Raw genomic sequence first — 12,533 nt, 5'->3', positions numbered from 1 at the left:
CCAGCAAGCATGATTCCAGTTTCCTTCCTCAGTGTCCCTCTTCCCAACTCTGACACCACAGAGCCTTGCCTATGTCCCTATTCCCATTCACTGTTACCATCCCCCCGCTTAGCAAAACATGATTCCATTTCCCCCATTCCCATTCCCCCCTTATTTCCTGATTGACTGCAGACTATATAGTAAAACTTGAGTTCTGATTAGCTATACCATAATCAATCATTTTACTGAAATTTAACTAACCAATCCTAACATATTGTAACATGGTTATTTAACCAATTATATCCCACCACCTTAATTGGTGTACACCCAACAAAATGAATTATACAGCAGACAGAAACAATCACAGAACCAGACGGAGATTATACAGACAAACAATAGGGAAGTGGAGACTACAGTTATAGAACAATACAGAAATGAGGATTTCACATCCCAGCTATTGATAAGTGAGTTCTTGCCAGACAGGATGCTATCAAACTAAGTTTCCTTTTACATCTTCTAGGCTCTTCCCTTTCTCTGGAGGTGATAGACATTATCAGGACAGGGTTGTATTCCTAACAGCCCAATAGCACCTTATTTCAATGTGACTAGTTTGGAAAGTAATGATGTGACCACACGCTTCCCAGTTTATGGCTGCCTCTGCTGCTTAGCCAAAGGCCTTACTTAGCCTAAGAACAGGGCCTCAGACTGTGACAGTAAAAGAAAGCCCTTACACTGGCCGACAGTGATTTTAATTCTTTCTTTTATACCTCTATAACTAGCTAAGTGGTAAGAATACACCTAAATTCTTGAAGTATAGGCCTTTACAGACAGGCCTGGATATCTATATCCTAACAAGAATTTCTAGACACTTGGTTTTGACTCTGATTGGTTACTAAGTTTGTAAAGGGTTGGGACAAAAACCCTAGATCTAAGCACTCCTGGACTTAAAGAAAGTGTGGATCTGAGTGGAAAGGTATTGTTGTTAAGGTAGTGACTTGACTCAAAATATTTGCATTTAGTTTGTTGCCTGTGCTTCTTATGTGCTCTGCCATTGGCTTCAGTGAAGCCAGGATTTCACTCTAGGTGTCTCAGTTGCTGGAAAATGCACATTCCTGGCTCACAGAGTCATAGGAGGATACATCCATTAATATTTGTGAGACTAAGTGAGAGAGATAAGTCCTTAAGGGGATTCAGATTGCAGGCTGAAGCATCTAGCTCTACTTAAAATTCAAAGATATAAATCATATTCTTTGACCTGTTGAAAGAGAACACGGTGACCCAATAATGTTTAAGAGTTCATTCATCTATCTTTCTATCTATGAGCACTTCTCGAGTGCCCATCCTTATAGTATCAAGTGTCATTAACAGGGCTGCTTGAAAAACAGGAAGTCTTTTCTAGCAAAAATGAAATGAAATTTTACAAAATGCTTTATTCTGATTTTTTTTACCATTATTTGGAAAAATTTAAACTAACTAACTATCTATCTATCTAGTTTAAATTTATATCCAAAAAACATTTGGATAAAAGGCTTGGAGATAGATATAATATACATATATTATATATATATCTATCTCCAAGCCTTTTATCCAAATGTTTTTGAGCTTGCAAAATTTGTCTGGAAATCTCAAACAAACAAAAAAAATGTTTCCTTTTTTCAGATTTCCAGTGCTTCCTGCTTCTAGTCAGGCTGGAAATACATAACCTGTGTCATGGTACTTCTGCTACTGGGCTTGGAAAAAGGTAACCAAATATTTCAGAATTTTCAAAATGGTTTAGTTCTATAAACAGCCAAAATTGTTGGGGAAGGCTTTTTATTTTTCTGAATTGATTCTCCCCATCTGTAGGGAATTCTGGCACCCACAGTAGTAGTATGGAATCAGAAACTTTATGACATCAAAAGGAGAGTTATTGGGATAGGAAGACCAGTAAAGGAAGTCCCACATACTGTGCTGTGAAACAATCAGCACTGTTGAGAGATGGCACCACTTGGTCCCTGAATATAATGTAAAGTTTTTAATTAGCATTTCCTTTGGTAGTCAAAAAGTGGAGACCTCTGTCTGGTTATCTTCTATGTTCAAACATGATTGACCGCACCACGATGCAATTTCATACCTACATATTAGTGAAGTCTATGATAAAATATAACTTTTCTCACATTTGGAAAATAGGTGAGTAAAGTTGTGATAGCATAGATTAAGATCCATATGTAAGAAATACAAAATGGAAAGAATAATAAAACTTCAACTTATTTTCAATTAGTAGGACACTTTAATGCTTCCTTATGAGAGATGCAAGAATAACATATTGATCAACTCATGCCTGGCAAATCTCTGTAGTTGATAGGCAATAATATCATACTCTTCTTACCTTTGGAAAGAAAAAGATAGGAGGCAAATGGGACTGTATTTGCATCAGTTTCATGCTCCCTGACTGCAGCAACATTTTACTGGAAAGGTTATTATTAGTGGTTAATCTTCATTTTGCTGTGACTATCTTGTTGCAGTTTAACAGGGGCAAGTGTTAATATAGTGTTTTAAAGATGTCTTTGTTATAGCTGAAAGACATTAAAGGGCCATTCCTATGCACCTGTCATTTGTCTCAGTGAATTTTCATGTCTTTATGTCCTCCAAACTCAACACGTAGCAATTTTCTTTGCATAAACTTGCCCTACTTTTGGTACTTTTATTTTTAAATGTGCTTCATCAATACAAGGAACTATTTTTTAAACCTGTAATGAATGAATAAAAATATAGTCTAGAATCATCATTCACACAGAGAATAGGATTAGGCTCCACAGTGAAAGAAAGAACTGCAAAATATCCAGTTTTCTGAAAACCCTATAGGGTTCTTATAGGATTAAGAATATACTTTTGAAATAATGTGTGTGATTACATACAGAAAAGTATTCTGTAATTAGCACCTAACTAAATGTCAGACTATGCTAATTATTGGAGAGAAAAAGACTGATAGTACTTGTGTTATTGGGCTCCCCTGTCAATATTAAAGCTGGCACTATTAACAAATCATGATCACTGCTAACATTAGAAGTCATGCACAGGAGAAGCTTAGCCCAGATTAGGAGAATTGTTAGTGGTGCTTATTTGGTAGAAAATATCTTGTTTTATAAGCATTTGATAATTCACGTTTATCCAGTACAACCAGATGCAGAATTGCTGCCTTAGGGAGTATGATGAAAGCACCAGGACACTGGAGAGTAACTTGAAGTCACAAATTAAAAGACAGCAGAGAAACATGTTAGGGGGTGTAAAACTTGATGTACAAGAGCAGGGGTTAGGCAAGCACTTAGTGGCAAGTTATAATAAAGGTCAGACATGAACGCTTTAGCTGCCCATCTGTGTAATCAGGAAGAATCAGGGTTGTACTTGTCCTGTTTGCATGCACTTGTCTGACCATGGATTTACTGAAACACAATTCAAGCCAATCTATCAATCTAATCTAGCAAATATAAAGCTGCCTGCAGGATTGATGGAGTAAAAAAGGCTTTAACGCTTTTACTCAAGTGACTTTATCTAGCCAGTTTCAGTTTTTCTGTCATTTAACTCAAAAGGAAATTGTGTACAGAGCTGAAAATAACCACCTGTTTTTCATGACAAACCTTGGAATACTTTTGCAATTTGAAGTAATTCTGCTGAGTATTTTGAATGTTTATAAGGTTTTGTAGTCATTTAGCAAATATCAAAAAAAAATTTTTATCAAATTGTTAACATTTTTACATCTGAGTGGCTAAAATCTCCTTTGCCTTCTGATAAAAATCTGATTAATATATTAATATATGTTATTAAATAACTTCAGTTTCCTCACTCTCATCCCGCAAAGGCTTATTCATGTAAAAGCAATACTAACAGTTCAGTTGTAAACCATCATGAATGCCCACATGCAAGAGTAAAACACCCAATTAGTCCCTCTTGTGGGCCACCTGCACTGCCAGACTGTGCATGGCAGGGCAGCAGATTCTGCCTGGCTACTGTTTCCCTACCCCACACAGATGGGAAAGATGTGGGCAGAGCCTTGATTTTATCTCCCAATATGCTGGAAAGTATAGGTAAGGCAGCAGGGAGAGAGAGAAATACTATGTACCAAGCATAAAGCTAGTGCAGATCATTTCCCCCTTGGAACAAGGGGTATCAAGTACCAGATTGTTGTGACTCCTGGAGCAGTGTAATTGTGTTATTGTGTTCTTCTCCTTAATCAAAGTTTGTGGTAATACTGAACTCTAGCTCTCTGTGAGTAACTCCACTGACCCACAGGATTGCTCACATGATTAAGGCTTTGAATGATCAGGCCCATATAAAGTATTTTAATATGCTTTGCAAGCTAAATCCCCAATCCTGCGGCACTGCATGGGTGCAACACAGGGCCACCTAGAGGATTCAGGGGGCCTGGGGTCTTTGGCGGTGGGGGCCCCCTGCTTCAGCAGTAATTCGGCTGCAGGGGATCCTTCCGCCCCGGTACCCGCCGCTGAAGTGCCGGGTCTTCGGAGCACTTTGGCGGCGGGTCCCAGAGTGGAAGGACCCCCCGCCGCCAAATTACTGCCGAAGACCTGGAGCGGAAGAAGCTCCGGGGGCCCAGCAAGAGTTTTCCGGGGCCCCCGGAGCAAGTGAAGGACCCCGCTCCAGGGGCACCGAAAAACTCTCATGGAGGCCTCTGAGGGGGCCAGGGCCTGGGGCAAATTGCCCCACTTGCCCCCACCCTGGGCGGCCCTGGTGCAACACTCCATGGACTTGCTCCAAGTTGCAGCAGGATTGGGGCTTTAATACAGACCACCACCAAACACAGCTACCTCTGTGAAAGAAGATAGTTGAGTGATGAGAAACAGTGGGAGAAGGATAAATAATTCAAAATGTACAGTGGATAACCCCCTACTCTTAAAAAATGATATGGGACTTTACAATGCTTATAAGACAAACAGATTTTTCACATCTTAATGCAGTAGAGAAGCTAGAAAATAGTAATAACTTGGTACTTTTATTTAAACATTGGGTAGCTGATCAGACAAACTGCCAACTTCTCTGGACAATAGAAATTGTATCCTATTTTAAAAGGTAAGCACCCTTAATTAGAGGGGCCTCTGAACTTTATTGGGAGTGTTCCAGGGGAAGATCCTGTGTGCTGCTGAGAGCCTGCAGGGGCTTTGATTAAGCAAGGAGCCTCAGAGGCTGTTGGTGGTTTCACTGGAGACTGTTGCTGTGCCTAGAGCTGTCTGAGGTGGGCCTGTAGTGAAGGAACTGTGAGTAACCCCCACTCTTGTTTGGGAAAGTACTTGCAAGGGCAGGGGTATAGTAGAGAGACTGAGTCAAGGCAAAGCGATCTTCCTATTGAACCAGGACCCAGAGCTGCTGATATCTGGTGGAGCCAATGTAATGCCGACAAACCCTGAGTGTTGCTGGGTGGGATTGAACCTGGGACCTCTGGAGCCTAGTGAATGAGCCTCTACCACATGAGCTAAAAGCCAGCCTGCTCTTAGCTGAGGCTCATTTTATCTCTCTCTCTAAGTGGTCTTGGTGCCAGTAGATGGGACAGAACCCCACACCCAGAAGGTGTGTGGGTTACACGAACTCCAATCTCCAGTGGGGTTGTACAGCTTGTTGCCTTGGCTGGATGGATACACAGAACCAACAGAGTGCTGTCTTCAGCTGCAGATTTTCAAGTGCACCCACACAAGCAAGTGCCTAGGACTCTGAAATCCAGAGGAGTGTACACTCTGGGGTGGGGTAAATGGTTGCAGTGTAAATGTCAGTTAGATAAGTTTCATTCATCACTCTATCCTATATTTGTTAATTTATTTTATTCAACTTCCCCCTGTGGATTTAAATTAGTAGTGGCATAATCTTAGTCTGTTATACCCTGTGTTTTAAATTGTTAAGTAAAGTTGTGTTTACTCTAATTTAGGTATATTGGATGCATATTATTTATAATTGGAATTTTTGAGTTACCCCTTTGCCAAGATTATATTATTATTATTTATTATTAGAATAGGTTTATTCCTGGAGGTTCCCAAGGCACACCATTGAGTGTGTACAGGGGCCAGCCAGACGGAGGCACCACCAATTTTAAATTCCTTTAGGAGTAAAAGGACTTCAGCAGCAGGGTGGATAGAGGATCCCCACCTATCCAACATCACCACTGGGATACTCAGGATCTCCTTTAATGTCAATAATATTAGGCACTCAGGTAAGTATTGCCTCCTCCTGAGTAACCTACAGAGGAAAGGGACAGGGTTACAAAAATACACATTGAACAATAAAAGTGACAATAACTCTAAGCAGTGAAAACATGGAGAGCCAAATTCCACCAAAGCCCTGTTCATCTCTCTCGTAGCCAGGCTGGGAGAGAGATGAGAAGGTGGAGAGCCAGCCTGAGTGCTCAACCTTTTGCAGTCTGCCCCGAAGACCTTTGTCAATTTCACTTTCTGCCTGGAAGAAGAAAGAGAAATTGACAAGGGGTCCCCAGGCAGACAAGCAGCAAGCTCACCCCCCCCTCAAATAAGTTTATGTTCTCCCAAAATGAACATTATTTTTTCGCAATCCATTCCCATGAAAAAGTTTGCATATTTGCGTTTTTGTCCCAATTTCAGGTAAATTAAAACAAACAAACAAACAAAAAACCCACACATCTTTTTTTATTGGTATAGATTTTGATTTTTCCAACCAGCTTTAATCCAAAAATTAATAATCTACCACTTCCCTTTGTAGTTTGTTCCTATTGTTAATCACCTTCAGTGTTAAAAATATGTTCCTTCTTTCTAATAATTTCTGTATTTTAATTTTCTTATTCTTAATTTGTTTACTGTAGTGATCACAATGGTAAGGGCTGAGAAAAGGAAGGAATAATCGAACTGGAGCCCTGAGCTCAGGTGTGCCACCAAACATCTGTAATGTCTATGTAAATAAAGTGAAATGGGAGGCAGTGGAGTCTCAGCAAACATGATATACCAGGGCCCCTAATTTCTCTTGATGGGCCTGACAATGTGCTAGGTGAAGAATCAAAGAAGGCATGCTCCCTGCCCAGGAAAGCTTACGTTTTGTAAAGTTAATACTGTGCAGCTGGACATTAATTTCCTGTAATAGTTTTGAGCCAGTTTACCATATCAAAAATATTTTGAGAGTTGTGATGAATTAGACAAAAAAAAAAGAGTTTCTTGCTTCTTATGTGTGGTGTCATGTTTTATTAGGTATTGTATTTGGCAATATTGAATTACTGTACAGGCACGTACTCTAGAGGCTGTTAAACTTGTGTCAGCAGACTCAGCATTTCCATTCCAAAACTTCATTTTTATTTTTTTTTTTTATTTTTTTTTGGAGATGCTAACTCAGCCACAAAAATTTGCTCCAGGCTAAATGTTCTCATGTAAAGTCACAACGCAGAGGTACTTTTACAGATTAAAAAATAATACCACCTGTTTGGCCTTTTTACATTTTCACATGTTTCTGAAGAAGAGAAGATAAAAATGCACTGGTTTGGTTTGGTGACATTTTGGTTCTTTTATGGTTCAACAAACTAGACAACAAATAAAATGGTTAAAATTAAAATTTATAAAATGACAACTTATGGGCCTCCCATCTCTATTTATTAGCATTTCATAAGAGGACTAAGTTGCCTGCAGACATTTTTTTTTAATAATGCCAATATTAATTTTAAAGTTTTGATAATCTGTAATATGTATTGGTTAATTCTATACAATACGATTATGCATTTTAGAGTAACTAATTATATTCAAGTATCAGAGGGGTAGCCGTGTTAGTCTGGATCTGTAAAAAGTGACAAAGAGTCCTTTGGCACCTTATAGACTAACAGAAGTATTGGAGCATAAGCTTTCGTGGGTGAAGAGCATAAGCTTTTGTGGGTGAATGGGTATTCACCCACGAAAGCTTATGCTCCAATACTTCTGTTAGTCTGTAAGCTGTCACAGGACTCTTTGTTGCTAATTGTATTCAGAGAGATCTTAGAAACATTATCAGTTCAAAATGAAAGCCCGAAGCCTCAATCTTTGTACATTCAAAACTCCCATTTGCTAGTAGTCAATTGACTGTACAATTTGGTTCTCATTGTCTAGGACCATGTTCTGCCATTCTCAATCACACTGAATTGTACCTCAGGTTAGGCTTTGCTACTATTGATAATACTTTTCAGCTTGGAAAAGAGACGACTAAGGGGGAAATGACTGAGGTCTATAAAATCATGACTTGTGTGGTGAAAGTAAATAGGGAAGTGTTATTTACTCCTTCTCATAAAACACATGAACTAGGGGTCACCAAATGAAATTAATAGGCAGCAGGTTTAAAACAAACACAAGGAAGTATTTCTTCACACAACGTACAGTTAACTTGTGGAACTCTTTGCCAGAGGATGTTGTGAAGGCCAAGACTATAACAGGATTCAAAAAAGAACTAGATAAATTCATGGAGGATAGGTCCACCAACGGCTATTCACCATGGTGGACAGGGATGGCATCCCTAGCCTCTGTTTTCCAGAAGCTGGGAATGAGCAACAGGGGATGGATCACTTGATCATTACCTGTTCTGTTCATTCCCTCTGGGGCACCTGGCATTGGCCACTGTCAGAAGGCAGGATACTGGTCTAGATGGACCTTTGGTCTGACCCAGTATGGCCATTTTTATGTTCTGAGTAGAACCTGCTCACTGAGAAAAGTGCTGCACAACATTAGTAATTGTGGCAAAATCAGGTTCCCAATTACTACTAATTACTTAGCTATTTGCTATATTATTTTTAATCTTGATGCACTCAGTTTTAATGCAGATGCTATAAATGCTATAATATTCCTCACTATAATTTTGCTTTAATTAATGCCTTATTATGTCAAATTGCTTCAATTGCTTTTTCAAAGCTACTCCAATTTTTCAAGAACACACTTGATGAAAAAGTGCCTAAGCACTTAAGCACTAGTTGGCTCAGCTACAGGTGATGAGCATGGTCTTTAATAGTTTATTGAAAGAAAGAAACACAGGGGAGCTCAGTAGTAACAATGTTAGTGTTCTGAAACTCTTCCTTTCTCTAGAGCATAGTGGTTGAACTGAGTCTTGCAGTGAAGAGCAAAAGCTGCTGGGCTAATGGCCATAAACTTGCGCGCAACAAGGGACTTGTTCACTGGAGTTCAACAGACATACAAACAGCTCACTGCACCTCTAATTAGGACCCTGGTTGTGAATAAATAATTAAATTTCAGATGGGTTGTCCAAGTGAAAAGATTAAGCTAAAAATAATATGCTTACATCTTTACACTGGAAAACAAGTCTTGTATTTCTCTTGAATTATCAGCATAGAGAGAAATATGTGGAATAACTTTCCACATGCCTGCGCAAGATGGACAGAAACACAGCTGAGTTATTGAATGTTGCTTATAATGTGACTTTGATGGCAATAAGTCCTGATAACATTTCTCTTTCCTCTATATGGCTATAATTATAATTTATTAATGTTGATGCTGAGATTTCATCCTCCAGAGTGATACTGGTTAGCTGCAGCACTTGCAAAACACACTTTTTCATGCATTAATAGAAATAAAGCACTTGTCTTCAATTTGATTCTTAGAATGGCTGTTCTTCTCTCTCCGTAACTGTGCCAGGTACGGCTGAGTGCAATTTGTGATGCAGGACACATGTATTTGTGCTTATAGTAGCTATGTTTCAGTCAGATGGGAACATTTAATTATTGTAATCATCTAATCACCCAAAGCAGACACCTTACACTCACATATTTCTTGAGGCTTTGCAAATTAGATGATTCCTGTGGCTAAACTAAACCAGGCTGTATGAAAGATTTGTATAGTTCCCTAGGTTACCTTTTCCTTCAATTTTTTCGTGACTTTTTATTTCAGGGATTTTAATATGTTTTGAAATCCTTTTATGTAGTCCTGGTTTTAAATTACTGCTCAACCTAGGCAAACCTCACATGGGCAGTGATGCCCATCTGAAGATTGCAGTATGCGAGGGTCAGGAAGTGGAGGCTTATTAAGAAACACCAGAATGGTTCACTGTAATGGTAATACAGACTGACAAGTATTTCTTAACGTCTTCAGCACTGTGGTTTTCATTCATATGTTCTTATTTATGTAGGGCTAGATTGTCAGGTTCTGATCTAGTCCGGTATAAGATGTAGCACATTGTTGTGCTGCCTGGAAGGAAGATTTTTGACTCCATAAGTCACAGTCTCTCTCTCCTACTCTCCACCTGGTGAAGAGGAGTGAGTAAACAGAGACAGGTCTATTCCTATGGCAGTGTATGTTCCCCAATATGCTCATATAGCTATGTTGCTGGGTCTGTGGGACCCGATACCTCCATACACACACAAAGCAGTGGTAAAGGGTAGTGGTACCCTGGGGCTACACAGAGGTCTTCCGGGAGTACATCAACTCATCTAGATATTTGCCTAGCTTACAACAGGCTACATAAAAAGCACTACCAAAGTCAGTACAAACTAAAATTTCATAGACAATGATTTGTTTATACTGATCTGTATACTATACACTGAAATGTAAGTACAATATTTATATTCCAATTGATTTATTTTATAATGATATGGTAAAAATGAGAACGTAAGCAATTTTTCACTAATAGTGTGCTGTGACAGTTTTGTATTTTTTGGTCTGATTTTATAAGTTTTTAAGTGAGGTGAAACTTGGGGGTTCACAAGACAAATCAGACACTTGAAAGGGGTACAGTAGTCTGCAAAGGTTGAGAGCCACTGGAATAGAGCATGAGTGACTTTATTCCCTTGTACCAGCTCCCAAAATGAACTACAATCTGGTCCATAGTAACCTATACCATTACAGCAATCCAAGGATGTTTTCCACATCTAGATTTAATAATTTTAAAGCCAGAAGGGACCATTATGATCACAGCCTGACTTGCATTACTGGACTACTGTGTCCAGTTCTGGTGCCCACAATTAAAAAAGGAGTTGATAAATTAGAGATGGTTCACAGAAGAACCACAAGAATGATTAAAGGATTAGAAAACACACCTTGCAGTGACTGAGCTCCTTTAGTCTCTCTATTTAGCTTTAAAAAGAGACAGTTAAGGGGTGACTTGATTACAGTCTATGACGGGGTGGCCAACCTGAGCCTGAGAAGGAGCCAGAATTTACCAATGTGCATTGCCAAAGAGCCACAGCAACACATCAGCAGCCCCCAGTCAGCTCCTCCCTGGCCCCCAGTGTCTCCCACCTGCCAGCAGCACTGCTGATCAGCACCTAACCCTCCATCCCTGCGCCTGCTGCCCACCACGATCAGCTGTTTTGTGGTGTGCAGGAGGCTTGGGGGCGGGGAGAGGAAGAGGAGCAAGGGCGCAGCAGACTCAAGGGAAGGGGTGGGGGCCTTCGGGGAAGGAGTGGAGTGGGGCTGGGGCCTGTGGCAGAGCCAGGGGTTGAGCAGTGAGCAACCTATACCACATTGGAAAGTTGGCACCTGTAGCTCCAGCCCTGGAGTTGGCACCTATGCAAGGAGCCACATATTAACCTCTGAAGAGCTGCATGTGGCTCTGGAGCCACAGGTTGGCCACCCCTGGGTCTATAATATCTATATAGGGAACAGATATTTAATAATGGGCTTTTCAATCTAGAAGAGAAAGGTAGAACACCTTCCAGTGACTGGAAGTTGAAGCTAAACAAATTCAACCAGGAAATAAGGTGTAAATTTTGAGCAGTGGGAGTAATTAGCCATTGGAACAATCTACCCAGAGTTGTCATGGAGTCTCCATTACTTGATAATTTTAGAATCAAGGCTGGATGTTTTTCCAAAAGATCTGTTCTAGGAACTATTTTGGGGAAGTTCTACGGCCTGTTTTATATGGGAGGTCAGACTAGATCAGGGGTCAGCAACCTCTGGCACACGGCTCGCCTGAGTAAGCACCCTGGTGGCCTGGGCCAGTTTGTTTACCTGCTGCATTGGCAGGTTAGGCTGATCGCAGCTCCCACTGGCCGTGGTTTGCTGCTCCAGGCCAATGGAGGCTGCGGGAAGCAGCACGGGCCGAGGGATGTGTTGGTGGCGGCTTCCCACTGCCCTTATTGGCCTGGAGAGGCAAACCGCGGCCAGTGGGAACTGCGATCGGCCGAACCTGGTGATGCATCAGATAAACAAATTGGCCAGGCCGGCCAGCTTACCCTGGCGAGCCACGTGCCAGAGGTTGCCAACCCCTGAACTAGGTGATCAAAATGATCCCTTCTGGTCTTGAAATCTATGAACAACACAGACCATAGAATTTCACCCAGTGAGTCATCTGAGACGATAGATGAATGGAAAGGTTTGCACTACTGAAGTCACAATTTTCTGTAGTGCTACTAAGTCTCTACAGTATTTTTCAAGGCAGACAATGTTATAAATGTAAAATGGAATCAATGTTTTCAACAGATCTTAATTATTCAGAATAATCACTCAGATGTTGATACTGACAATGAGGATGCCAACAGAACAGATGATGCAATTACAAACTAATAAATGCCAGTAGGATTAAAAGGCAGGACACTTGGCCTCTGACAGTAAAGAGACAATTCTTGAAAGGTGCTCATTACTCCAGGA

The 12,533-nt window shown here is 40.4% G+C and overlaps 1 long non-coding RNA gene across 1 annotated transcript; it reads left to right on the top strand.

Moving 5' to 3' along the window:
• Window positions 1-392: 392 nt before the first annotated feature.
• On the top strand, window positions 393-7,102 carry LOC120405768. The gene is made up of 4 exons (XR_005598850.1): window positions 393-443; window positions 1,639-1,720; window positions 6,066-6,172; window positions 6,794-7,102. It is a non-coding gene; the product is annotated as an uncharacterized LOC120405768 (long non-coding RNA).
• The last annotated feature ends 5,431 nt before the right edge of the window (window positions 7,103-12,533 follow it).

The sequence above is a fragment of the Mauremys reevesii genome, linkage group 5 (genome assembly GCF_016161935.1).
Source record: "Mauremys reevesii isolate NIE-2019 linkage group 5, ASM1616193v1, whole genome shotgun sequence".
Classification (NCBI taxonomy): Eukaryota; Metazoa; Chordata; order Testudines; family Geoemydidae; genus Mauremys; species Mauremys reevesii.
Note: the sequence above shows the minus strand (reverse complement) of the source record. Positions and strands in the feature narration are given on the sequence as shown.